The 25340-nt window shown below is 37.6% G+C and overlaps 1 long non-coding RNA gene across 3 annotated transcripts; it reads right to left on the bottom strand.

Annotated features, from left to right (window-relative positions):
* Positions 1-220: 220 nt before the first annotated feature.
* Positions 221-25126, bottom strand: LOC146439727 (uncharacterized). Of its 3 annotated transcripts, none has more exons than XR_014851300.1 (4): positions 25020-25126; positions 12026-12150; positions 11865-11933; positions 221-3006 (listed from the first exon to the last, which is right to left on the bottom strand). It is a non-coding gene; the product is annotated as an uncharacterized LOC146439727 (long non-coding RNA). The 3 variants fall into 3 exon arrangements; XR_014851299.1 differs by lacking the exon at positions 11865-11933 and adding an exon at positions 4866-5038; XR_014851301.1 differs by lacking the exon at positions 11865-11933.
* Between the last annotated feature and the right edge of the window lie 214 nt (positions 25127-25340).

Genomic DNA, 25340 nt, shown 5'->3' with positions numbered 1-25340 from the left:
ACAATTAATCCCTTTTCAAGAATGATAAACACCACTATGATCAAGTTTCTTACACACTAGCCTGTGCCTTTAATGTTCCAGGAAAATCCACGGATTTTCACTGAATGAGCTACTAAAATGGCCAACTGCAAAGTTAGGCTAGATCTAATTGAGGTGAGAAGAGGAGCACAGAGGCAAAAGCCACAATGCTCTGCAGCTGGAAGCTGCAAATATTTGGAGGAGAGTGATGTGTTAGGGAGCTCACCTAACAAAACTTCAGATGGCAGATGTTAAACACATACATTAGTTTCTTATAAGAAAATCAGAAATATTCAGACAGCATTAAGGTACCAGCACTGTTTCAGCCTTTCTCAAGGATTCAGAAGATACACTCAACACTAGCCTGGACACAGATATGCAAGGCAAATTAATCAAATCAGTAAATTTATGCTGCAAGAGCAACCAATGTTTGAAGCAGCTGTGAAAGACAGCAAAGGAGGACTCTCAAAACAAAGGGAAAAAATAAAATCAAAATACTCTGGATTTTATGCAAATCAAAAATTTGGGTATTTTTTCCTAAGGAACAGGTCTGTCATTCTTATTGTTCATTATAAATCCATGCCTCAACAAGAGACAGTTGTTAGATTTAAAATCCCTCTACAATTGTATCCAGGAAAAGCTAAGCAAAACATTATCTGCTAATATGAAACCCATAATTGGTGATATAGCCCTGAGATCAAATAGTTTGCTGACCATATATATTATATAGATCTCTAAACAATAGCAACAATAACAGCAAAAACATTTTAAAAATTGAAGAGAGGAAAAAATATTGGTTTTGACAGGGAGAATGAAAAACATCTTAGAGAGGAAATTGTAGTATCCTCTGGGGTGCAGAAGAAAGAGCTGAATTTATTGGGAAAACAGTCACAGAAGTCAGATATCTTTAACTTTCAGAGATAAAAGGCTTCAAAGGGAAGAGACACTAATGGCATACACTGAATAGATGCCAGGGATCTCAGATTACTAATACCTAGAGGGACATGCCTACATCCCAGTCTCCCACCCTAGGCTCTGTTTAAGGACACAGGGAAACAAGCACTCTCAGAAGGGAATCCCAGTGGTTTCACCTATGATCAAATGAAGCATGGACTGATGGCTCATTTACCATCTGTACACTTGTCTGTGAGTACATATAACCACTTCACTACCTTGGAAATCAATATCATAAAAGCACGAGAGCTGTTTTACTGTTTTTTCTCTTTATGAGAATAAACAGCATATGCATGAACATCTGTTAATGTAAATAATTCTGCACTATATTGTCAATTATAGTTTCAATAACTGCTTCACTGTGGCATTTGTTGCAATAAATATGAAATGTCTTGAATTTCAGAATGCAAGTAACGTATAATGAAAATGTATGGAATGCTTTCCCTCTATCTGCAGACTTCAAAAACCAATTTTCAAACAACTCTGCAATAAGCCAAACACAGTTTATGATTTAACTTTACTGCCTCAGTAGTAAAGTTAAATTAAAACAGGCTGAATTGGTTTGTTTGACAGGAATGGAACAAATATTTAGTGGTAACTAAATTTGTCCCTTTTCCTTCACAGTGTAGAATTTTATAGACTATGTGATTTTTTCATAGTAAAACTACATTATTAATTCACAGCAAGCTATATATTAATTTAACATCACTTCTCACCTGTTCTTAGGCACTACCTGTGCATACAAGATTTTGTCCAGGTTATTTTTGTTTCTTGTACTGGTGCAGGGCTCTTCTGTCATTTTAACACCTGGCTGAAAAGCTGAATCCAGAATCTCTGCAGCCAACAGCATTTCACAACTGGGTTTCCCCTTCTGCAGCAAGGTATCTCATAAATATTTTAGGACAGACAGTCATAATTTGACATTCAAGCTGTGCTGGTTAATTAGGATTGATTACATAAATCACAGCATATTGAAAGACTGAAGAATACTGTGCAAAAGAAAAAGCTAAAAAAAGATGCAAGGCTTTACATCTTTGAGGGAAAGTTAACAGAAACACAGTGGCACTGCAGAACCTTGCCAGCACTTCCTTTCCTGGGGAAAAATATACCTTGCCTGTGGCAGAGCTGTTGAAAGGATGAGGCTATAAAGATTTGTTTACATTGGTGTGCCCTTAAATTGTTATTGTTTTACTCAGCCAGAAGACTGATGTATGGATCCAGGAATAGATTAGCATGGCTCCATTTCATTTTTCATCAGGAGGTGGTGTAACCACAGTTTATCTGTGGTGTATTGATCTGGATGGATGCAGGTTGGCTGGGGTTTGTGTTATCTCAGCCTTGGTGAAATCAACACAAGTGAGAGCTGATATCAAAATAACAAAATGCTTTTTTCCTAGTAAAATCAGTGAATGAAGCCTATTTTAGTGAAGTAAATTCTTATCACTTCTACTCAGGCTGATTTTAGCCCATATCAAACAAACTCAAAGTTCAAAAGTGCATTTTCTGGCAGATGTCCCTATACTACTGAAGCATATGTCAATTTGATCCATTATTTTCAAAAGTGATTGTTCACAGTCATACCACCATATTTAAGTGATATTTTTCTATCTAAGATCAATCCCACAGATAAGTCTTATGCAAACATTCACTATATTTAAAGATTTCTGTAGGGCTTCAAAAACAATTCCAGAAGACATCTCAGAAATTTCTTGCAATTTTTGATCATAATTGTTTATCTAATGACACTATGAACTTGATAAATGAACTAGTATGAATTGACAGAGAGATTACAAAAACGATGTCCACTGTGATATTTCTCACAGCCCCCCACATATCCAGAGGTCAACAAGACCTCTGGATAAATAGAAGAATAAATATATAACAGAAAATAACAGATGGTAGCTCATTGTTTAAACCAATTTTATATTGTAAGGTACAGATTACATCCAAGTCTGCTGCTCCTCTGCATCCTTCCAATGTAAATTATTAGGTTTTTTCCATTAAACACAATGAACTCTCAGAAGTCTTGAGTCACTGAAAACAGAAGGGAAAGAAATATGTGATAAGAGGTCATGAAATCACAGTTTGGAGAAAGTATATATACAAAATGACTGCTCACCATCAAAAGAGAAATTAGAGGCCACTTCAGTGATCAAGAAACAGTCAAACAAAATCAAAACAAAAGAGACTTTCTCACACCATGAGATGTTAAATTATGTAACACATTGCCATAAACTGAACAGATGTCAAAAGTGCATGGTTTAAAAATTATGAGAAACTTAGAAAAACGTAGAGAAATAAACAGCTAAAAACCACAAAACCAAAGCAAAATAATAGTCATAGAATAGTCTGGATGAGAAGGAACCTTAAAGATCATCAGTTTACAATCCCCCTGCCATGAGCAGCAATGCCACCGACTAGATCAGGTTGCCCAGAGCGCCCAAAACAAACCTTTAAACTGCAAGTGTCTTGAAACTGGAACTTTATGGCTGGGAAACTTAGCAAGATGTTTGTCCTGCTCTTTTACTGCTCCCTGAGAACATGCTGTGGGCCAATAAAATGGCATATGAAGCCAGGAAAGCCTTAAGCTGGACAAATTTAAATATGGGAGTGTTCCAATACTCCCATAAGCCTCAGGTCATCATACACCTTGACCAGAATTAAAAAAAAAAAAAAAAAAGTCCATGTGATTTTCAATAAATTTTATAATTCCTGGTTCCTTGAAATTTATATTAATGGCTTATATATGTTAATGTATCCAATGTGGAAGTAATAACCCATTTCAGGAAGCAAATCTTTCTCACTGCTTTTTAGAAGCAATGATTAAAGCACATGTTACCAATTTAATGGCAAGACTACATTTGGCAGAAACATAGTTAGGAGAAAAATGTGAGCAAAATTAAAGTACAAGTATTAAGCAGATTTGACAGTAGGATGCAAAAGCAGCATGAAATTAAGTTATGCTAAGAGGTGATGTTTAAAATGACTGATCTCCACCAGAGCACTCCTGCATTCGTGTCAAATATTCTGTGCTCTCAAATGCATAACAAAGAGCATACCAGGCTCCAGAGGCAGCAAAAAAGATTAATAAAGTGGAAATGCTGAACATGGGGAGCTGAATACAATTTTGATTAAAAGAACAACCAGTTTGATAAGGTCAGATCACATCACTCTTTAACACATAAAGTGACCCTGAATATTAAGAGTAACAAAAAACTGATCTTTGACTTGGGAAGCAGACAGAGAGCTTGCAACAACACCACAATGCAATGACATCTTAAATTTCTTAGCCAAGTTAAAGGTGATCTCCAGGATTTTAATTCTGGGCATACTGTCTTCCACTCCTCTATACCATGGGGCTTTCTACTGGAGTCTACCCTGAGTCATGTCAGCAGCTCAGAGAAGGAAGAATAATTTGAATTAAATTACAAAGCTATCCAAGAGAAATCACTCTACACAGAACCCAGTTTATCTCTAATTCCTATGTTTCTAGGAAATAATTAATTTGTAGGTTTTATATGGACTAAAACTAATGCCATTTTTGCTGTTTTTCTCTTCCTTTTACTACTGCTTGAAGATGGCAGAAAAATAAAAGAGTTTAACATAAATGTGTCACAAAGATGGTCACCAATGTAGAATAAAGAGCAGGAAATGGACTGAGCTAATAGACCCACCACAGCACAATGCAGCTCCCTAAAGCAATGCTGGCATCCATCTGGAGGCAGCATCATTATGTTCATGTGCTGTAAAGAGCCTCACCCAGGGATGCTTCTGTCTGTCTCAGTGAAAAGAATCAGAGAAACCAGTAAAAGCCTTCTGATTTCCCTGCAGAGAATAGTCATGCCGTGAATTAAGCTCTCTGAAGTGGTAGGGCTAAATCAAGATGTTCTCACGCAGTTTAGATTCTGTGAATTTTCTCTGGGTTCAAGAGAGGCCTCTCAGCTCAAACGTGGGTAGTCCATGATGATCTTTCAGATTATTGCAGGAAAGGAACAGCTTTGACGTACAAAGGGCTGTTGAGAAGCAGCTGCTGAACCTCCACACACCAATCAGAAAACTTGTGGTCCTAGTGGAAGTAAATTAAAATTTTTCTGCTTACATGTCAATTCTCCTGTTACGGTCTATTTCAGGGTTTGATGAAGTTTGCTGGTACAAAGATCGTCCATTTCCATTGGTAGCACTGCCTCAATGAGATTCATTTTTATGGTAATGGTTCATTATTTTTATTACTTTGAAACAACTAATAGACAACTAAGTGTTACAAGCAGCGACAAACAGCAATCGAGTTTTCTCATCTTTCCATACTACTGTCTCTTTGCCATTTAATTAACCTCTCCTTCACTGCAGTGCCTTGTGAAGGTTCATAAATTTGCACTCAGGCTCAAAGCAGTCATCAGATGAATTCTGCACTGAACTGCAATGATGTAAACCCAGAGTGATCATGTTTTGACATATGAATGCATAAGCCTGTAATTCTGATAATAGACTATTCCAAGCCTTTTCACACACTCTAGTATGTGTTTTCTACATAAGCCTTTTATTCCTAATGTAATTTCTATCCACAATACTAAAACCAACATTATAGAAGAAAGAAAGACGAAATTTCAGAAGTTCTAGAATAAACTACTTTATGGTGTAAGTAATATTTGTTTAACCATGGAATTACAAGTACTACATAATTAGGAGGGGCAGCATTGCAGAAGACTACTTCAGTGCTTTCAAACACAGTAGAAATCACTCTAGGTATTTCTAAACAGGATTAATGTGTACAAATTTCATAAGCAAGGCCTAGAACACTAAGAAAAGAGTGACAGCAAGTATATGAATCAATTCTGTTACAAACAAAACAAATTTTAGCCATAGTTATCCCACGGAAGTAAATTTTTGTAATTTTGCACAGTTCTTCGCATTTGCAAATTCTCAGCCAATTCTTAGATAGTCATTAGTCTCACAACTCCCCCTATTTCCCAAACATCACTGTCACAAGTTTAGAGAATTTTCTCGCCAAGCAGAGCAATTTGTGTAGGGACATACAATTAAATAATAAAATTCAACAGCTAAACTCCTTGTCTCCCTTCAAATTGATTTATCATTTTCCACTTTCAGTCTGTAAACAAGGCTACAGACTGAACTAAATGGATTGTGCCCTGAGGGAATATTCTGGGAAACAAGCGAGTAATAGAAATCTTTCAAAATAATAAATGCTGGTCTTCACCAATTATGCTATGTAGATGAGAAATGCAAAAGAAGTAAGAGGAAAAAAAGTAACATCAAAATATTCTTCAAATGCTAACACACAGACAATAAGAAGCATGTCAAAATAGCCTTCCCCAAAGAGGGGTTAAATAACCTAGTGCAGGGCCCACACAAGAAGGTGATATCCAAACAGGAATTCATGTATCTTGATATCTGATACAATGACCAAATTGGATAGCCAAGTCCATAAATCAAATTCACAAGACTGCAATAAATGCATAAACTCTCTGTTCCTTGGAAGACAGGGAGCTGGATGTGATTCTGAATTCCAGCCAGCTAAGCAGTGGGATGCTTGTATTAATCAATACAAAATGATGAATGGAAGAATGAATGTGCCTGAAATTCACCGCTGTGATCCCTTGTCCATTTAGTTGTCTGTACCCTACCATCTGTGAGAAATTGTGGCTAGCACAGGTTTTTCCCATGAGAAGTTTTCTTGTGTTTTGTAAATAAAGATAAAGTTTGGATGTTATGGGAACAGTGTCCCAGAACTTGGGCAGTGCAGGCCTGGCCAATCAGGCCTGGGGGAAGGCTTCTGACTGACCAATCTGGGTGACTTTTGAAAACTCTATATATGTGATGAAATCAAAACAATAAAGGTCATTCCTTCTTGCCACTGAGAACTGATGCCTTCATTACTCTGCTAGCTGCTCAACAGCGACAAGAAATCAGTATTCAAAAGCATCCTTTTATACATTTATTTTTTCTTTATTCAAACTACTAGTCCCTTTCTTTCTTTAGAAAAGTGGTTACTGATTCCCTTCTGATTCCCTTGAGAGCCCAACAGTTAAGCAGCACCACAGCTAGCCAGACAGCTTGGGTCCTAAGCCCTCTACATCCAAATGTATTTAAAACCATAGCTTATGAGTTCCAAGAATAGGCACATAATCAATAAGCCTGGGAATAAGTTATAGAATAAATGGAGAAGAACCTTTCTCAGTCTCATAAAACAGAAACATTTAATTACTCTGTAAACATGTCCAGGTACAAACCAGACAGGAAAAAAAATTGTTTAAAATAGCAATCAATACCACGGCAAATGTGTATTTACAACATTGGCAGCTGAACTGACCATAAATAATTTCCAACTGGCAATTAAAAGGATAACTTTTCAAACACACCATTTTGTAACAGCTTCCTAATAGAATGAATAATAATAAGAAAACCTATCCAGACTCTAAGATACAGCCTGAAAATTTTCTAGGTGGATTTCAGAAGGTGCTGGCAGGTGACTTGAGCTACCGACCCACAGTTCCTTCCCATCCTCCATTCCTATGCTGCTTCTGCCTAGAAGGCTACCAAGTGATGGCTTTTTAAATGACTGGAAGGGCCATCACGAATGTACATATTAAGAGCTGGGAGGGTAGATACTGACTAATTCACATTAAAATATGTAGGCAGACACTGAAAAAGCATGCCATCATCTCAACCTATCTGGCAAAAACTGCTAAGTACAAACAAATGCACAATTATCACTGTGAATCTGGGAAGATATCTAGGAGAAGAACCTGCAAGCCCCACAGATCTACACTTTGAAGCTAAAAGAGAAAATAGTCTCATCCAAGACTTAAGGGAGTGAAGGCAGATTTTTAAAAAATAGGGAGTTAAATTTACATTTAGGCACCATATGATTGTATTTTCAAAAACGCATGGATGATTTAAGAGCAAAAGTCCTTCTCAAAGCCACTGGGTCATGGACACTTTAGAAACTGCTACCCAGCTGAGGGTGCATGTCTTTGAGAATTAGGGTTTATGTAAGTTCATACAACCATAGTTCTGCAAAATAACAAATAATCTCCAAACAGCTGTTCACATTCTCAAAAGCTGTATTTTAACTCCTGCCAAATGGCACCACATGGCAAAAGTGACTTGTTGATTTGCTGTATGCCTGAATGGTGGCAGTTAGCTTGCTAAAAATGTACCCTGCTGGGTTGAATGCAGAGCCTGTGCTTCACTTTTAAAATACAATTGACCTGCATGGGAGGCATAACCAACCTCAGACCACCATCAGCTACAAGCAGGTAGTAAAGGTAGTCCTTGCCTCGCTGTAAAACATCTGCAGAAGCACATATTGAGATACTTAAAAAAATTACATTTCTGAGATTTGGATTAGAAATTCCCATTAATTTTCGTGAAAATTCAGCCCACCCATGACTCAGGCAACTGAGGACCTCTAAGGCAAATTGTCTTCCACTGTGATTTTCCATTCAGTCAATATCACCTCCAGCTTCATTGCACCTGGATCTGATGGTTTCAAAATAAGCAGGAAAATTAAAAGAAACCCAAACTATTAGGGGAGCTGCATGACAGTTGTTTGTTGTTTTTTGGGGTTTTTTTCCTGAGAAATCTTCCCTTCATATTAGGTTTGTGATAAACAGCTTTTGGAAACAATAGGCTGCTCATGGATCCACCTGTCCTTTGGAAGTGATCAGGTCTGGAATCTCACTCTGAAATTTAGAATTTTCCTTCTTGTCCCCTTTCATAACCTATCTAATTCTGTGTTTTAGGACTGAGATTCTAGTCCTTTCCACCATGTTCCACACAAGTAGTTTTCATTTTAATAAAAGTAACAATTCTTTGAACCTTTCCTAAGAAGAAAAACTTACAGCTAAAGAAATGGATCTGAAAACAATTCAAAAACTATTTCAAAAAGTGATTATCTCATACCATCAGACTGTCTTTAGCAAGGCAATTGGTTAGAAAAACATCAGATATGAATATAAATAATATAAATCTTGTTCTAGTTATGTGATGGATTACCTTTGTGTGATGAATTACCTTTCCATTAAAGGTTTTCCTTTTTCTAACAGCTGGATGCATGTACAACTAGCTTGCCCCATGGGCACCTAAAACAACTTACCTAAACACTTTAGGAAAGCAAATTGTGCATGATAATATGTTGAACAGTTTTTTAGAGGATTTGGACAGCTCTAGCTTGCCATCAGTTTTCTGCTATCACAGTGTAAATTTCCAGAATAATAGTTTTTCCAATGTATTAATTTGACTTGCTGTAAGAGCTTGTTTAGCTTTCATTAACAATGCTTCATTTATTTTTGTTCAGGAACAAATGTATGTAAACATGCCCTCGTTGATGGTGAATAACTTTTCATTCCATTTTTCTTTTAGCTTTTGCTGACTTGCAAAAAAAACCTTAATAAAATATAACACATGAAAGTTTAAGTACATATACAACCTATCTGAACTCAACCAAGTTGTGCAATATTAATGACTTTGCAAAACTCAAGTCAGACCATCGCGACTGCATTTCAAACTTCCTCCAGCTGTAAGCTTCATGTGAAGATTTAACGAAGTGCAGAAATGCAGAAATTCAGTCAGGGTGAAAACAGTCCACATAACCTCCTGTTTATGAGATATTCTCAGATTTAAAACTGTTGACAAACTAAGAAAGACGTCTGAATAAAAACCCAGTGGATAAAGCTTATTACATTGATTCATCTAGCCCCAGGCCAGGCCGTAGTAGTAATTAACTTACACAGTAAATTCTGCAAGAAAACCTGTAATAATTTGCTCTGTTATATGGTAAAATAATGACCACAGAAGTACTTGGTACAATTCTACTAGGACAGGTTGAAGATAAGGATGGAGTAAAAAAGTAATAAAAGACAGCACATGACACACTGCTATCTGTGATGGCTTTCAGGAAGGATCAATACATTCTGACAGGGTAAAAAGAAATTTTTAATTTTTTTTTGTCCCTGGAAGCTTCTTCACAAAGAAGAAAAAATGTAACACCTAAAAAAGAAAAAATTATTAGACTTATAGAGAAGCTGTAACTTTTCTCATGTCACCTGAGAAGGGTAAAAAGCCTATCTGTACAGAATAGTAGTCATTTTAGTGCAAATCAGATAACTATCTGTATATAAGCAGTCAAAAATAACATTTTTGTATTCTTTTACAGAATTTGTGAATACCAGTATGATATCTGTACATATTGATGAGTATGGACAGATGCAATTTTGTTCATTACACTTTGTATATAGGTCTAAAGACTGCATTTTTAAAAAATTGATCAAACTACCCAGATGGACATAAAAGCAAAGCCTTTGCTACCATTTAACCCTAAACAAACTGTGGAATCTTTTATCTGAATCCCATGGAATGGAATGGAATGGAATGGAATGGAATGGAATGGAACTTCCCAATAACTTCTGTGCTGGCCAAAATTTAAAGCATGTTATTAAGGGCATTGTCCAAACACCACCTAAACACTGACAGGTTTGGCGCATTCTCTCTAGGAAGCCTGTCTAAGAACTTGGCAACCCTTGTGGTAGAGAAATGTTTCCTAGTGTTCACTCTAAACCTCAGCCCGAACCGCTTTGAACCATTCTCACACATCCTATCACTGGATTCTAGGGAGAGGAGCTCAGCACCTTCCTCTCCATATCTCTTTCAGTTCATGATCAATATAAGGAGTCCCAAGTAGCTAAGCTGTGGAAGAGTGCTTCCAGGTATTTTCTAATTAGTAGCCAACATAATGCCACTATAAATTGTTTAGTCAATAAATTCAGTTGCAGAAATTAAGATGTCTTAAAATTCAACTTGCAAAATTGTTAGCCCTAAGAAAATATGACCAAGACAATAAATAATTTCTTAAAAATATAAATATTTTGGCCCTAAGTATTCCAATAGCAATTTTTTATGAGTAATGGAAATGACACAACATGACATACCCTATTATATGCTTTTAATCAAAGAAAAAATTCATAGGCCAATTAAAATTCACAGACTTTCAGAGAGGAAGAAAATAAGGAATATAAACAGAGCATTCTATTTAATTTAATCACCAGTTAATTTGATTCTTTATATAATCTTATAAAATCTTAGAAACAAAATTACATGGATTTAGAAAACTTTCCTTCATACTTCTTGCACTCTTGTAATCAGCTAAGTAAGTAAGAATTATAAATCTATAACATTCAATTTTTGCAAGCCCTTTTTAAGACAGTAGCATGACCATGCTTTCTATGCATCTTGCAGTCTACATGAAAACCAAGGATTATCGACAATTTGTTGATGCACCTTGTACATTATTGATTTATGTAATGAAAAGTTTTTAATTTGGGCTTAGTTCTGTATCTCATTTATAGGCAACACAGAAGCACTTCTTGGATTCTGCATGTTTCAGAGAAAATCTCAGTCTGTTGCAGAATTCACACCTTTTGCACAGCTCCTTTGTTCCCTAGAATCTGTTAAACTGAGTTTTCCTAAATGATAATTCAAGTCCCTCTTTAAAATCCACCTGCTCATCTCCATTTCCTTCAAGGATGAGTTGTATTTAATTAGAGGAATCTCCCTCTGTCCTTTTGCTGGGCACCTTTTGGGGCAGGCACTTTGTTTCAGCACAGAATTTGTGACAACATGTAAACAAGTAACATCACCAAGCAATAATATTCACACAGTTCACTGTGTCCATTATCACAGACCTTGCTCACCAATGCTCACCAAGATTTTTTATGTCCTGTCTCTCAGCTTTAAGGCAGAGAGCCATTTCAGCTCACCTGTTTTTCAAAAATATTGATGGCAAGAATTGCAGGCTGCATATAAGACAATAAGGATTTTTAAACATCTCTGGGACTTAAATCCCAGCTCAAAAGCCAGTGGAGCAATGCCCTTACCTTCCCCTTGGGCCCATCAGACAGTCTTTGAATTTTCAAATGCATAGACGATGTGGAGCACTTACATGTCTAAAAATAAGTAAAAACTGATTAAAGCAAGCTGGAGTGCTGCTCCATAAAACACAACAGTGAAAAACAGGCAATGCAAGCACTCTTTTTACCTGCAATACACTTCTCCAGTGATATTCAATCTCACAGGTTTTCATTTTTTATGTCTGTAGAAGATGGATATTTCCTCCCGTTTAAAAGTAATAGGAAACTTAACTTCTCTAAGTATTGGAAGAACCTGAAAAACAATTCCATACAAGCAAAATCATATTCATTTGCTTAAACTAATGGTAAGCAGCAGGTAAGCAGCAGGAAAAGACATCAATATGTAAAAGTCAATATAAAAGTTTCTTTCCTGCTTCTTATTGAAAGGGATAAAATAGTAAACTGGAAAGTTCAAAGCACTTTCTAGATTTACAAGACAAAATAAGTAAATGGTGATGTTCTTTAAATAAATGGAAATTATTCATTTAACAGGTTGAAATTATTTCAGGATGATTTCTGAAGTACTAGGTAGCATGTTATGTCTAGAAGTCAAACTGATCTGTCCTTATGCTGAGAACCAGAGATAGAATAACCAATGCACAGTATCACATTCAGCAGGCATATGGAAGTTTTTGCTAATGTTTGCACAGTGATTATTCAAATTTAAAAAAAAAAAAAAAAAAAAAAAAAAAGTGTGCAAATCCAAGACAAAGCCAGCTGCAGGCTGGTGATTGGGTTGGCCCCAGAGTGGGCAGCAGGTTGGCATGGCTGGTGGAAGCAGCACACAAAGCTGTACTCCCTGGCAAGATAAAGACTTGCCCAGCTGCAGCCTGGACTGATTATTTTAATCTAAAATAAATTCCTTTTCCTTTTATTCCCAGAAACAAGACAGTTTTGCCCCTCTCACTACTTTCTCCATTGGTGTCCAGTCACCATCCTGAGCATTCATGTATCCCACCAGCAGGCTCCCATATTCATCAGCTATATCCTTCACAATTTAGGTGTAAAATGGGAATAATTTCTCCTGAAAATATTTGTTGTCTGCTTGAAGCTTTCCTACTGTCTTTCTTCTGAAGGTGAATGCTTCATGATAGCAAAACAGCCATAACTGAAAAGACACACATAAGTTGCATGCAATTAAAAATTTCCAACAACTCATTAAAATAATTACTGTATTTATTTTGCAGGAAAGTATTCATTACCTACACTACAACCATTAATAATATGAGGAATGCATCTTCCTTATGCTCTGGTATGTTATTGCCAGCTTGATAAATGCAACAACTCATATTCAAGGAAGAGCAGTGCCTATTGCACTATGGCATCTTTTTCTTTTGTTTACAAGGATCCAATTTTCAGCAGATTGAGTTATTATTTGTCATCTTGTTTTTATGGTTTATTTATTAAGTTAGAAGAGCCAAGGCCTAATAATTTGAACCATTTATCTTTGACTTCAACAACACACCTCTGCTAAACATAAATTTTCTTTATTCTTCAAAAATATGTACTTTTTTTCTGGAAGAGAATAAAATATGATATTACAGTAAATGTTATCCAGTGGCTAATGAGAAAATGAGGAATGAAGATATGATATATTTGTTTAATGCATCTATTTTTCTGACTTGACTTGTATTTCACTGAAATTAATCAGAAGCACTCTGGTCACAGCTATACTGAGAAGTCCCTTCATGTAGTAAGACTATTAACCAAAGTGTTTCCAATAAATGTTTGAACATATGTGTAGGTTGAGGTTTATACCACATTCTAATAATTATACTGCATTACCTACAGAGGGTGGAAGAGAACAAGTTATTAAATTTCTGTCCTACGTTTGAATTAGTTATGCACTCCACAGGACAATATTCTGGCTTAAGACACATATATAAATTTAGAAAAATTTGCAGAGGTCAGACTTTCAAGAAAAAATAAAAGGTGAACACTCTATGCCCTCTTCTGACTTCACTTTTTTTCCCCAGCAATCTGATTCTTATTGTTCTACCTTTTAAAATAATTACGTAAGTCACTCTAGAGCAGAAGTGACATCTGAATATTTGATATTTTATCAGATTCAACATATTTACATAAAGCTTAGCCCACAGGGTCCAGACGAGCCAGACCATGGTTAAGACAGCTGTGCTTTAGGAGGTCACTGGCCAAGACACATTTATAAGCAGCTTTTGTCCTGAAATAGATACCAAAACCTTGAATAATGCCACAAGGTCTTCACCCCAGCTAGGACACCACCCTCCTTGCTCCTTTCATTTGTACAGAGTTGATCAGACAGCCTGGCAGCACCAGTAATGTGCATCTCACCTCTGCTAATGAAGGAACTTGCAGGGTATTGCAAATTGCTCTGCATGCTGAATTGCAGTAACATTGAAATACTCTCTGTCAGATCATGGCCATCTAGAATCAGCCATCACTTTCTTAAAGTTCAACTATGCTTGGCTCCAGGTATTTGAAACTATCTTGGGGAAGATGAACTGTGTGGCACAATCCTATGTGCCCAGTGATAGTCCCCATTACAGGCAGTTCCTCTCATATCTGTGACCCTGATGCATACAACTCTACCCAGTTCTGGAAGTTCCTACACATTCTGAAAATTGTAAACCACTTTTTTAAAGCAGAGATATCTGGTTTATCACAGTCTTCTTTCATAATTAAGATTTCTGCTCTGTTTGTACCAAGTAAAATAGTTCTGCGCTTTCCTGGTCTTGAAGAAATTAAAAAAATGGAGAACAAAAGTTATTGTTCTCAGTGCATGCACAAAATCACTTTTAACAGCCCTTTAGCCCTATTAACCCTCTACTACAAACATTTAAGAAATCCTAAATTCCCTGTGAGAAATCAATTGCAATTGATTCACATTACCTGTGAACTGAGAAACAAGAGCACAAAGATAGTGCCTGAGTTTGCTTGCGCAGACTGCCCTGTGAAAGGACAAACACCTGGTAAATCACATGCAAACCTAACAAAATCAACATGGTTGGGCTGCTGTAAAACATGTCAGTGCTGTAAAATATGTCAATTCTGGATCCTTAGATACACTTTAGAGGAGATCATTGCCATTTTGTATTCACTACCAGAGCAGAATATTTCTAAACTGGTAATACCCAGTGATTTTTTATTTATTTTTTTTGGTTTTTAATTTGGTACACTGAAAGAACTCCACATAGATGTCAGCAAACTGAGTCTACTCTGGGGAGTAAATGGTAGCTCTGGGGACCTCAAAAAATCTAAACTGTACCTGAAGAAAGCCTTAAAGAAAATGTTCTTCCATATCAGATCAGGAAAACATGTCATATATTAATCCTTTGTTATAGATATTCTCTTAGCTCTCCTGGAATCTAATCTACCTAAGGGGTGAGTAAATGGGATGTGCCTGGATGAAAGGCACAGAGTGCTGCCAGAGTTGAAGCACAAAGCTAGAGCAAAATCTTCTCTCCTTTTAGTCACAAGAATTTCACAGAAGTAACAAGGGAAATTATTAAAGTTCTTAAAAGTGCTGAGTGTGAAAAATGCACCAGACATCTATGCCTGAAAGAGCTCACAACTGAAACAGCCAGGAAAAATTGGCAGTTATCAGATGATGGTTAGGGGATGTGATATGTCAAAGACTAGTGTTTGAGCCAAGAAGATTAGCATACACCATATTAGTTCCACCATTTTGTATTCATCCATCATCTGGGTTCTTCAGTTTCAGAGAGATTAGAGCTTCATAGAGGCAGCTTTAGAAACAGAAGCTGTTGGGAGAACAGTTGGCCAGAAATTTTTCAGTGAAGTAAAATTTCATTCCAGATACAACCAAATTGGTAAACCTTTGATAAGTGCAAATAAGGTTTCAAGGAAACTCCACACAACACCTGGATAACTTGAAGCCTTGAAACTTTGGAAAGAGTACTCTGAGAATGGCTAGGCTTTTTGCTATGATAACAGCATGCAGAGCTTTGAGCCAGGAGTTTGCATCTCCAGAAGGGTTCACATGAAGTGGTGGCCCAGATGGCACTTTCATGGAGAATACACATGCAGCTGCTAAGGATCTTATCTATCCACTTTCCAAAAACAAATTTCATGTCAAATGGTGTCTCACTCCATGGTTAGGAGTTTTTACCCAAGCAATTAAAAAATCCCCATATCTGCAGGGATGTTAGGACCTGGCTGCAGGTTCAATCTTGCAGATAGTGCTTGCTGAGAGAATTGCTTCTGTGATAAAATGCTGGCATCCATTCAACTGCAGAAAACTTATACCAGCATCTGCTTTTATTTTTGCAATGTCTGCAATTCCAGCTTCAAAAATTAGGGGAGATAAAAAAAATTACAATGTAGTAGAGGCAATGCCAAGTCATTTCATGTTTAACTAAACAGCTACCAATCTGCAAGAAATTTCAGGTGGTATTGACCTGGATCAGATACAAGTGACCTAGAAATAAACACCTATGTATCTCATTACTGCTTCCCTCATCCATCTTGTCCTGTGGCACTCCCTGCTTGAGCTTGAGCCAACAAAAGAAATTGTATTTCCTTTGCTCTTAAAGACCAAAAAAAACCCAAAAAAAACCCAAAAAAACCCACAAAAAAAAGTACAGATTTCATCATTATCTGCCAAACGATGTGCTTTTTAATTATGTGTCCAATCCTGAAAAATCATGATCTACAGAGAAAGGCACAGAATTCCATGTGCTCTATTGTTACAGAGTTTTCATATTCTTCTTCAAGAAAAAAACTTTCAGAAGCCTCCTGTTTATTTCAGGAGTCATGGTGCATTCACAATAAGGAGTAATGCTTATGAAAAGCTGTAATGGATCACAGATTTGGCATGACCTTTGCCTACAGCACTCATTAGTATGTTTTAGCTGCTGCATTCATCATGCAGGGATAGAAAGAGAAAAATCTAAACTGGAGTCCCAGTCCCTAAGCAGGGCTGCTACAAAAGAACCATGTTTAGAAAAAATATCTCTGCTGTAACAAACGAGACAGTTCTGGGGTGACATTAAGAGTTTCAAGATTTAGTTGAGATGTAAACCTTATCCATTTCATGAGAAGTGGGATATGCAAGTTAAGGTACAACACAGGAAAGGGGAGAGAGCAGGAAAGCTTTACCAAAGGGAAGGGAAAAAAAGAAGAAAAGGCAGATCAAAGGAGGAGGAAATGAGACAAACACTTTAGCAGAGACACTAAAAATGCTAGAAAGGAATCTTATTCGCAAGCATAGAGTAAAACTTCATTTTGTTTACTTTTGATTTTTGTCTTCCCAATCTATGTATTAAGTTTTACTCTGATTCCTTAATTCATAATAAACAAGCATTTTGTTTAGTTTACAGGGAAGTCTATTTGGTGCTGTAGAGCAAAGACCACCACTGTGAAGCCAGCCTATGAAGAATTTAATGGTTCCTCAGAGATGGTAGATTGTACTAACACAGGGGAACTCTCACAATGAAATAAGATTAGGAGGCTCATGGGCTGGGGAATACCTCCTGCCAGGCTTCAAAAAATAAATACAAATCTATTGGCAGTCACTGACTCCTGGGAATTCAGGCTACTCAAATTAGTCTGTGTTTGCTGTTGAGTAGATGTGAACAGAAGCCCACAGCTGTGGTGACCACCTTTCCCAAGACATCACAAACACACATATGGATATCTACATTAAAACTAGCCTGGAATGAGTTAGCCTGGAACAAAGATGGCTGATGAGCTAGATAAAAGAGAGATCTGCAAAACCACATGTTATGGGAAAGGTAAATAGTTACCCAAGGGAAAAGAACACCAAAACCAGATGCCATTCAGTGAAATCTCAGATGCTGTGTCCAAAATATCCAAAGAGAGGTGATTCTTCACATAATGTTGAATAAGCTGTAAATTTCTCACTCTAGGAAATTGCGAATGCTAAAATTTTACATTAGCTCAGAAAGTGATTGAACACACATAAGAAAAAAATGTTTCAAGACAATGCTTCTGCATCAGGGATGACACCCTCCCAGCTTTTTGCAGGCACTTGTCCTCATATTCTTGTTATTTACCACTTTCAGAATGGCAGTGCAGAGCTAGACAGACATTTTTTTCAGTCATTACAGTGACTCTCAGATTCTTTAACCAGAAAAACAAATGTTTTAATTACTTCCCCCATTCCAGGGAACTGTCACTGACTCTCAAAATAGAAAGTTGCCCTATAATAGAATTAATGACTTGCAATTTACAAAGGAAAGCTTTAGTACATTAATAAGCAGGACATTTTTCAGATGTTATGGAATATTTTTTAAAAGGAGTTCCATCACTTGATTCAGGTAAATTATTGTAAATTTCTCATACTTATCGTTTTATTAGCAATTACAGAACTATGCAGATTGTAAGGGAACCTTATTTATTTATTCAATCCAATCTCCTGCTCATAGTGGGTCTAATAACAGCAGGTTGCACAAGATACTCTACAGCTGCATTTTGAAAAGACCTGAAGATGGAGCATCTCATTCACAGACAAAGGGGAGAAAAGAATCCTATGTCCAAGGTTGTACCCACCTCCTCTTGTCCTTCAAATACAAACTTCCAAGAGTCTGGCTTTGTGTTTATTGCTGGCAAGCCAGAAGATAAATATCTGTTACTGGAAAAGAGAAGGTGGAGCACATAAGCTCTGTGCATACTGACAACTTGAATAGAAGGTTAAGTTGACCAGCTGGCAGGGGAAAAGCAGCTGCCTTTGGATTGTGGCTATGATAAAAAAACTTCATCTGGTTTTCAATTTCCTTTCTTTGAGATCCAGACCTCTTAACAAATCTCTTTAGAGGAGAACAGATAGTACCTGAAACCTGAAGTCTTTATATAAAAATCTGATTAATTTATACACAACCCAGATGAAGCAGCTATGAAAAGGATTTATAGGAAATGAATCCATACACATTGCATTGTTCATCAGATAGGGACCTCATCTTGTTTACAACTGCATGTGTCCTACTTCATCATTTCACTTAAAATACAACAAATGTAAGCATATCTGTCAGTCCTCACACCTGTCAAAGTCCCTTATTTACAGAAACCAATGTCATGCACACATTTGCTTTTTTCCCCTCCTTTATAAATAGTTAAGAGGCACCAGAAATTCACAGTCCCAATGCTATTTATTAATAACTACTACTTGTTAAGAAGAGGAAATTTTAAAGGAATGCATTTCTCAGGGAATCTAAATTACATGTCTCAAAATGCCACCCTCTATTCCTCTCTGAAAAGTGCTGTGATCTTTAAGATACCCTCTGAAGCTTTCCCTTCAGTACTGATATGCACCATTGCCAGGAGCTCTTTTCTGACTGGACTTGGAAGCCAAATTCTAAACATCCTTCATTCCTTCTCTTTGGTACTGCAGAACATCTGCTTGCTTGCTTGCTTTATGCCCCTTAATTTTTTCATTATTCTTAGTGCAGAATCACAAATTACAAGCATCCATCTCCCTTGGACACTCTGAGATATTTTTGAGAATGCTCTTTTTGTTTGTCTTCAGTTTGGCATTTTTTGATTTATCTTGTTTGCGGAAGCAGATTTTCTTTTGGGTGACACAGCATCACCCTGACTCAGACATTTTCAGATCAACATGACGAAGTGTTATAAATTGCTTGCTTGTTCATAGTTCAGCTTTGTTCCCATGCAAGACAGAAGTGCAAAAGAGCACTTTTCTTTCTTTCCAAGTATGTGAGATTTTCCTGGAATTGACTTTTAAGCAGTTATTTTTAGTTGTGATTACAGCTGCAACTCAAGACATGTTATACTGCTCGTTAGACTGCTTTTTCTCTAAAGCTGAAAAAACTTTTTATTATTAACAAAAAAAAAGTCAGTATGAGTGGATCTTGGAAATGAACCTGTTATGCACTTCGTTTTGCCTTTTTTCCACATAAACTTTTTCTAGCGACGTAATAAGAGCAGGTCAGTTCGATTTCTTTTGTTTACCATTCCTCCTTCACCCAAAATTTTGTTCAATGTGCAGTTTGTGTGTGTATCCTGACAAAGTGCAAAGGGAGGTGGTGTGAATGACAACAAAGATTCTGGGATGCTGAGGGTAAGAGAGCCCAAGGACTAAGCTGCAGTTGTCAAAGTTTCCACTTCTCACAAGAACAGAAAGGGATGACAGTAAGTCACCAAGCAGAAGCTTAACAATGAGCAGACAACTTTAGGTATGTATTAGTATTTTGTGGGAAGAAAAGCTAAAACTGAACTATCTTGTACATCCATAGAGAAATGGCTTTTCAGCAATTTGGAAACATGCATAGCTCCTTTTACCAGGGTAAACAGGTTTGTGGAAGGTTGTTATCCTGAATCTGGATATATCTGTTGCTCAAAGATGACAAAGTGACACAATTCACTAGACTGGTATAGGCCTGTCATTCAAAAATATGCTCAGCTGTGGAACTCATGAGACCCTTTATTCTACACAACCTCAGGCTCAGCTTTTGAGCTTGCCACTGTCCTGTTGTAAAGGGAGAGTGCCAACACCACTGCCTGCAACACAAGCATATTGAAAGTCACAGGAGACAGAGATTCCAGTGCCTGCCCAGCTGTGTGCTTATTTACAGCATGGTCTAACAGGGAAATGCACAGAGAGTGTAACATCACAGGCACACACATTATTGGGCTCCTCCATGGAAATACAGACAGGGCCAGTGGGTCAGGGCAGACCAGAACAAGTTGTGTGTCTCCAAACCACTGTCATTAGATAAGGAGGAGTTGAGTGCCAAAACGTGTTGGGAATTACATTTTATTAAAAGTGAGTAATTTTTTAACTGCAGCATGTCACAGCCATAGCCCTCTGTTCCCTCCTTCATTTATAGCTCTGACTGTTGAGTACTTCCCAGCTTCAGGGGTCTGGATGCATGCCTGACTCTCCCTCATAATTCTTCCCCCTGCACCTTCATTCCCACAGAAAGTGGGACCAGAAAAAATTGCCCATGGTCCCACAGATCTGTAGTCTGCATACAGAGGAGTGTGGGTAAGGGTATCCTACAAAGTACACACAAGCCTGAGTTGCTCAAAATTGTCCTCTGCCTTTCTGTGCACAAGCTGAATTCTGCAGGTCTCCTGTCTAGTCTGCTTGCTGCATTAGGGCAACCATTGTGTCGAAAGCACTCAGGGAGAGGATTCAAGCAATTGCAACTTCTCCTACTGGGTGTTGTGGATAATACAATGGAGTGAATACTCCTATGTAGCTAGCCATAACAGTAAAAAGCAAAGCACAATCAAGAGCCAACACTTTTAATCCTCAAAAGTCAGGGAAAGGGAATTTCCCTTCTCAGACAACGGATAAAAAGATAGACATTTTAATAAGAGTGGGAACTAACACCCAGAAATCTTTTTTAGAGGAATGTGTGATGCAGACAGTCTTCCTTTACCTTGTTCCCTCTGTCCCAAACAATGTCATGTTCCCAGAAGACTTGCACAGGAAATCTAGATTCTGTTCTCATCTGTGCCAACAAATACACTGCTGTCCTGAATCCAAAAGAAATGGGGTTCAAATTTTCCAGAGAAAGATACTTTACCTTGGTTTCTGCTTCCTAGAAGATGTTTCAGCTTTTACAGCACTCTGAAGGAAATGGGCACCATTTCTTTTTTTTTTAAAGGATAGCTGCCTTTGGAGCCTTGCACAGACTCTGGAGCCCATGCAGATGGAGACACATGAAGGTGCCACAGTCTTCAAATGCAAGTGCAAGGGAACATTTCCACACACACAGAGCAAGCAGATCTGTGGTCTATGAACACACACCTGTTCTGCACCTCTGCAACAAGCCTGAAGAATATGCCAGTGCAGAGGCAGAAAAAGAACATAGGCCTTTGCTGTAAAGTGCAAATGCTACCTTTCTCTAGTCCTGAATCAGCCACTCGCAGCTGGAACAGTTTCAAACAAACCCTAAATTTAATGTTTCCTGGTTCCACTGCCATGTTCCACATAACATGTTGTGCCATACAGGCTCTACACAGCACTGTTGTGAAAAGCCTTAGTTAAACTAAGAATGAACGAGACATCAAAGAAATGCATTTGGGGTGAACCAGGAAGCTGGGAGTCATGAGTGAATTCATTTAGAGTTATTCAAGAAATTTCAAACAAACAGGAAAATAAATTTCTGGGTAGAGAGTAAAAAGTCTTGACTGTTTGATTCTAGGAGCAGTCACTGAAATCATCAGCTAAACAAGGTAAAGCAAGTGAAGAAAGGCAGAAATTCTGAAGAAAAAGCACCAAAAAACCCCCAAAGCAGTCATAATAAACAAGCGGAAATGGACTTTAGAGATAAATGAACAATGCCAAGCAAGAAATATCTCCCTGACAGCATGATGGGGCAACTCAGGCTAAGACAGGAGCTTTGCAGAGGCAAAATAAAGTTAGTTTTGAATAATGCCTGTGATAAGCAAAGATAAATACCTGCTAGCACCATTTAGTCTGGAAAGAAAAAGTTAAGTCAACATAAAACAAGTATTTCATATAAATAAGGAGACCAGGTCTTCTGATTGCACAGTAGCCTATTCTGTCATTTAATCAAACTGTCCCGTTATTTATGGCTGTCTTCTGTTGCAATACATACATGCTTCAGTCTTCAAAATGCTTTGTAAGAAAACACAGTCTTTGAGGTCAAAAGCTATGCATATAGATCCCAGAATCCATTATAAACAGATTTTTTCTGTCTATAACTTACCTGCATACTAAGAGCAAAGTGGAATATTTATCTCCTAATGTTGCACAGATTTTTATTTTATATATTATTGCAGGGCATATATTGCACCAACATTGGACGTAAATTGTAACATCAGCTTTAAGGCTTCAGACAATAGGACAGCCCTCCTGAGCAAACATTTTGACCTTACTGTACTCTGAATCCATCATTTATCCTGTTTTACCCAAAGTATTTTTATAATTTCTTAATACATTTGGAGGCTGTTTTTTATTTTCCAGGCAAGCAGATAATTTTGGAGTTGACAGAATAGAGATATTTTCTGCACTGTCACACACAATCTTTGAAGGAGCTGATCATCACCCTTGAGCTACCAGAACTAAAAGCTATTTATCCTTCAGATGCTTGAGGATTCTAAAAGGAGTAGCTTAAAGGTTTTGATTTAGCTGAGCGGGGAACAGACTTAATCTTTTGAAACAAAAAAGATTAAGTAAAGCCTGGGGAGTGCTTGGATGTAACTCTAGGGTGTTTATAGTCACTTGTGCATAGGAACTGAGATGCTGAATACCACAGCCCTGCTGACTTCAGTGAGATCTGCCCCTCATTTTTACTAACCAGCTGTGGGTTCTGCTGGCGGAAATACATTTACAGACTCATGCACAAACATTTTCGGTTAAGGGATAATTGTCTGAAAAAAGAGAATTATCAAAATCACAGCTTATCTTCTGTGTTTTTATCAGAGACTTCAAAAAAAAAGAAGAAAACTGGAGACGTTCACAAGCCTGAGCCCACATGGATTACTAATGGGAGCTGAACTGTTCCTTTAGCACCTGTGGTAAAGTGTATTCCTGGTCATCTGTTGGAGGCCACTGAACACATGTTCATGTCTTCATCATCACACAGCCTGGACTTTTCTTGTAAAAACTGATACTTATAGGGCAGAGAAAAATGCCTAAGAGGGAATTCTGACCAAATAAATGAAAGAGAAAATACTGTAGTTGGCCATCCTGCCCTCCCCTTCCCTTTCATGCTTGGGCCAAGGTGGTTCTTCAAGAGAAATAAAGACAGAGCAGAAGGAAAGGACAAAGCAATAAGCACTACCGACTCATAGGTAAGAAAACAGATATTTTGGGGAGATAAGGAATGTTTGAAATAGATGTTCAAAGAGAAGTTGTATGCAAGAAGCAGTTGTGATCAGTAGGCAAAAGGAACAAGATGCCCGGTGACTGACAAAAATACCTGTGCAAAGAAAAGCAAAGGAAAATGAATGCAAAGTGCATTGGTAATAACAGGACTATATTTCAATCCCGAGATCTCATAACTTTTGCTCAGAGCCTCTGCTCAAAAATGTAACTTTTTTTCCTTGTGTGGCAGTCAAGAAGGTAATTGCATAATAAGATTAGAAAAGATACTGATCCCAGAACGCATAACATGATCTGAATTCAAAACAGTGACTGCTTAAGCAAATGCCACAAACATAGAAGCGACCCAGGATAATGTATAATGCTCAGCTCCTGCAAAATTGTCATATTTTCAAGATGTAGAGCTTAATCTTCAATTAATTACTTATCAGGAATTCTGCACGCTGGGGACAAGGGGGCTTGTTTTTAAGTACATATTTCAAAGTTCACCCAACTCCCCCATGTAATTGTGAATGAATTGGGAAATGGTTGTTTCTGTACAAAATATCTGATCTGCACATTTTTAAATAAGTTCATGCTGATCAATGGGACAGCTGCTGCTGTATTTTTGGCTTTGCTCATCCAAGGCTGCTGAGTTACTGGTATGCTTTCAGCAGAGTGTTTTATTCAGGGGTAATCACAAGGGCTATTTTCGTAGTAATATAATCTAAACTTTAATATTGCTCTCAGTGATGTTAATAGGAAGTGGAATCTGGGCTAAAACAACTCATTTTCCACAAAGAAATTTAAACTACTGCAACCATCCTCATTTCAGGGAAATACCTCCTGGTTCCCAGCTGAAAAGGGCATTATAGTCATAGCCAGCTGACTGTGAGAAAGGGAACGAAGCCCAAGCAATCTTCGCAATTAAAAAGCAAATGCATTTTCACAATGAAGTCAAATGAGCCTAAAGCTCAATGCAGAGCTTATTTTTGATCCTCCTTAGCCAATGAGAGAGAAGACATGGGTGGGAATTACACCATAGGCAAGGAGCAGCTGAAGTTTTTATATTTTTTATTTAGAGGAGTCAAACCTTATAACCACGAGGAAGAGTGTAAGCTTACACACTTGGGTTGCTCTTCCTGTCTGATCTCCAAAGCTCCAGGAGTGATTAAGGTCCAGCATTGTTACTTGGGAATCCATTGTTCCAATCTCAAGGGACTGCAAGTTCATAGGCTACCACCTCAGACACAGGAGGTAAAGCACATCACACAAATATGTTTTGCACAGAATTTATGAAAAGCTATTCTTTCCTTAAGAGAGAGACAGTAAAGACTAAATAGTGAAACAGAAGCTAAACACACCTCCGAATGTTCTGCCTTTCTCTTTTCCACCCACCCTGAAGACACTTCACCAGGTAAAAGTTAACTGCAGCCTTTTCATCAGTTCTGCTGCTCTCCTCCTGCTGTTCCCTATGATGGGTTTACTAAAGGAGGGAGCTCTTTTATAACCTTGTCAATGATTGCCTAATCAGCTTCCTCTGGTGACCAAGGCCTTCTCATCAAGTGATAGATTGCTGAACTTCTGGCAGCCAGGCCTTGACTGACTACCTTGCCCTGGCCAAGTGCTATCATTTTTTAAGAGTGTTCTGCTTATTTATCAAAGCTGGATGACCTACCTTGTCA

The sequence above is a fragment of the Lichenostomus cassidix genome, chromosome 3 (genome assembly GCF_008360975.1).
Source record: "Lichenostomus cassidix isolate B80296 chromosome 3, HeHo_3.0, whole genome shotgun sequence".
Classification (NCBI taxonomy): Eukaryota; Metazoa; Chordata; class Aves; order Passeriformes; family Meliphagidae; genus Lichenostomus; species Lichenostomus cassidix.
This window is presented reverse-complemented; position numbering and strand designations above follow the sequence as displayed.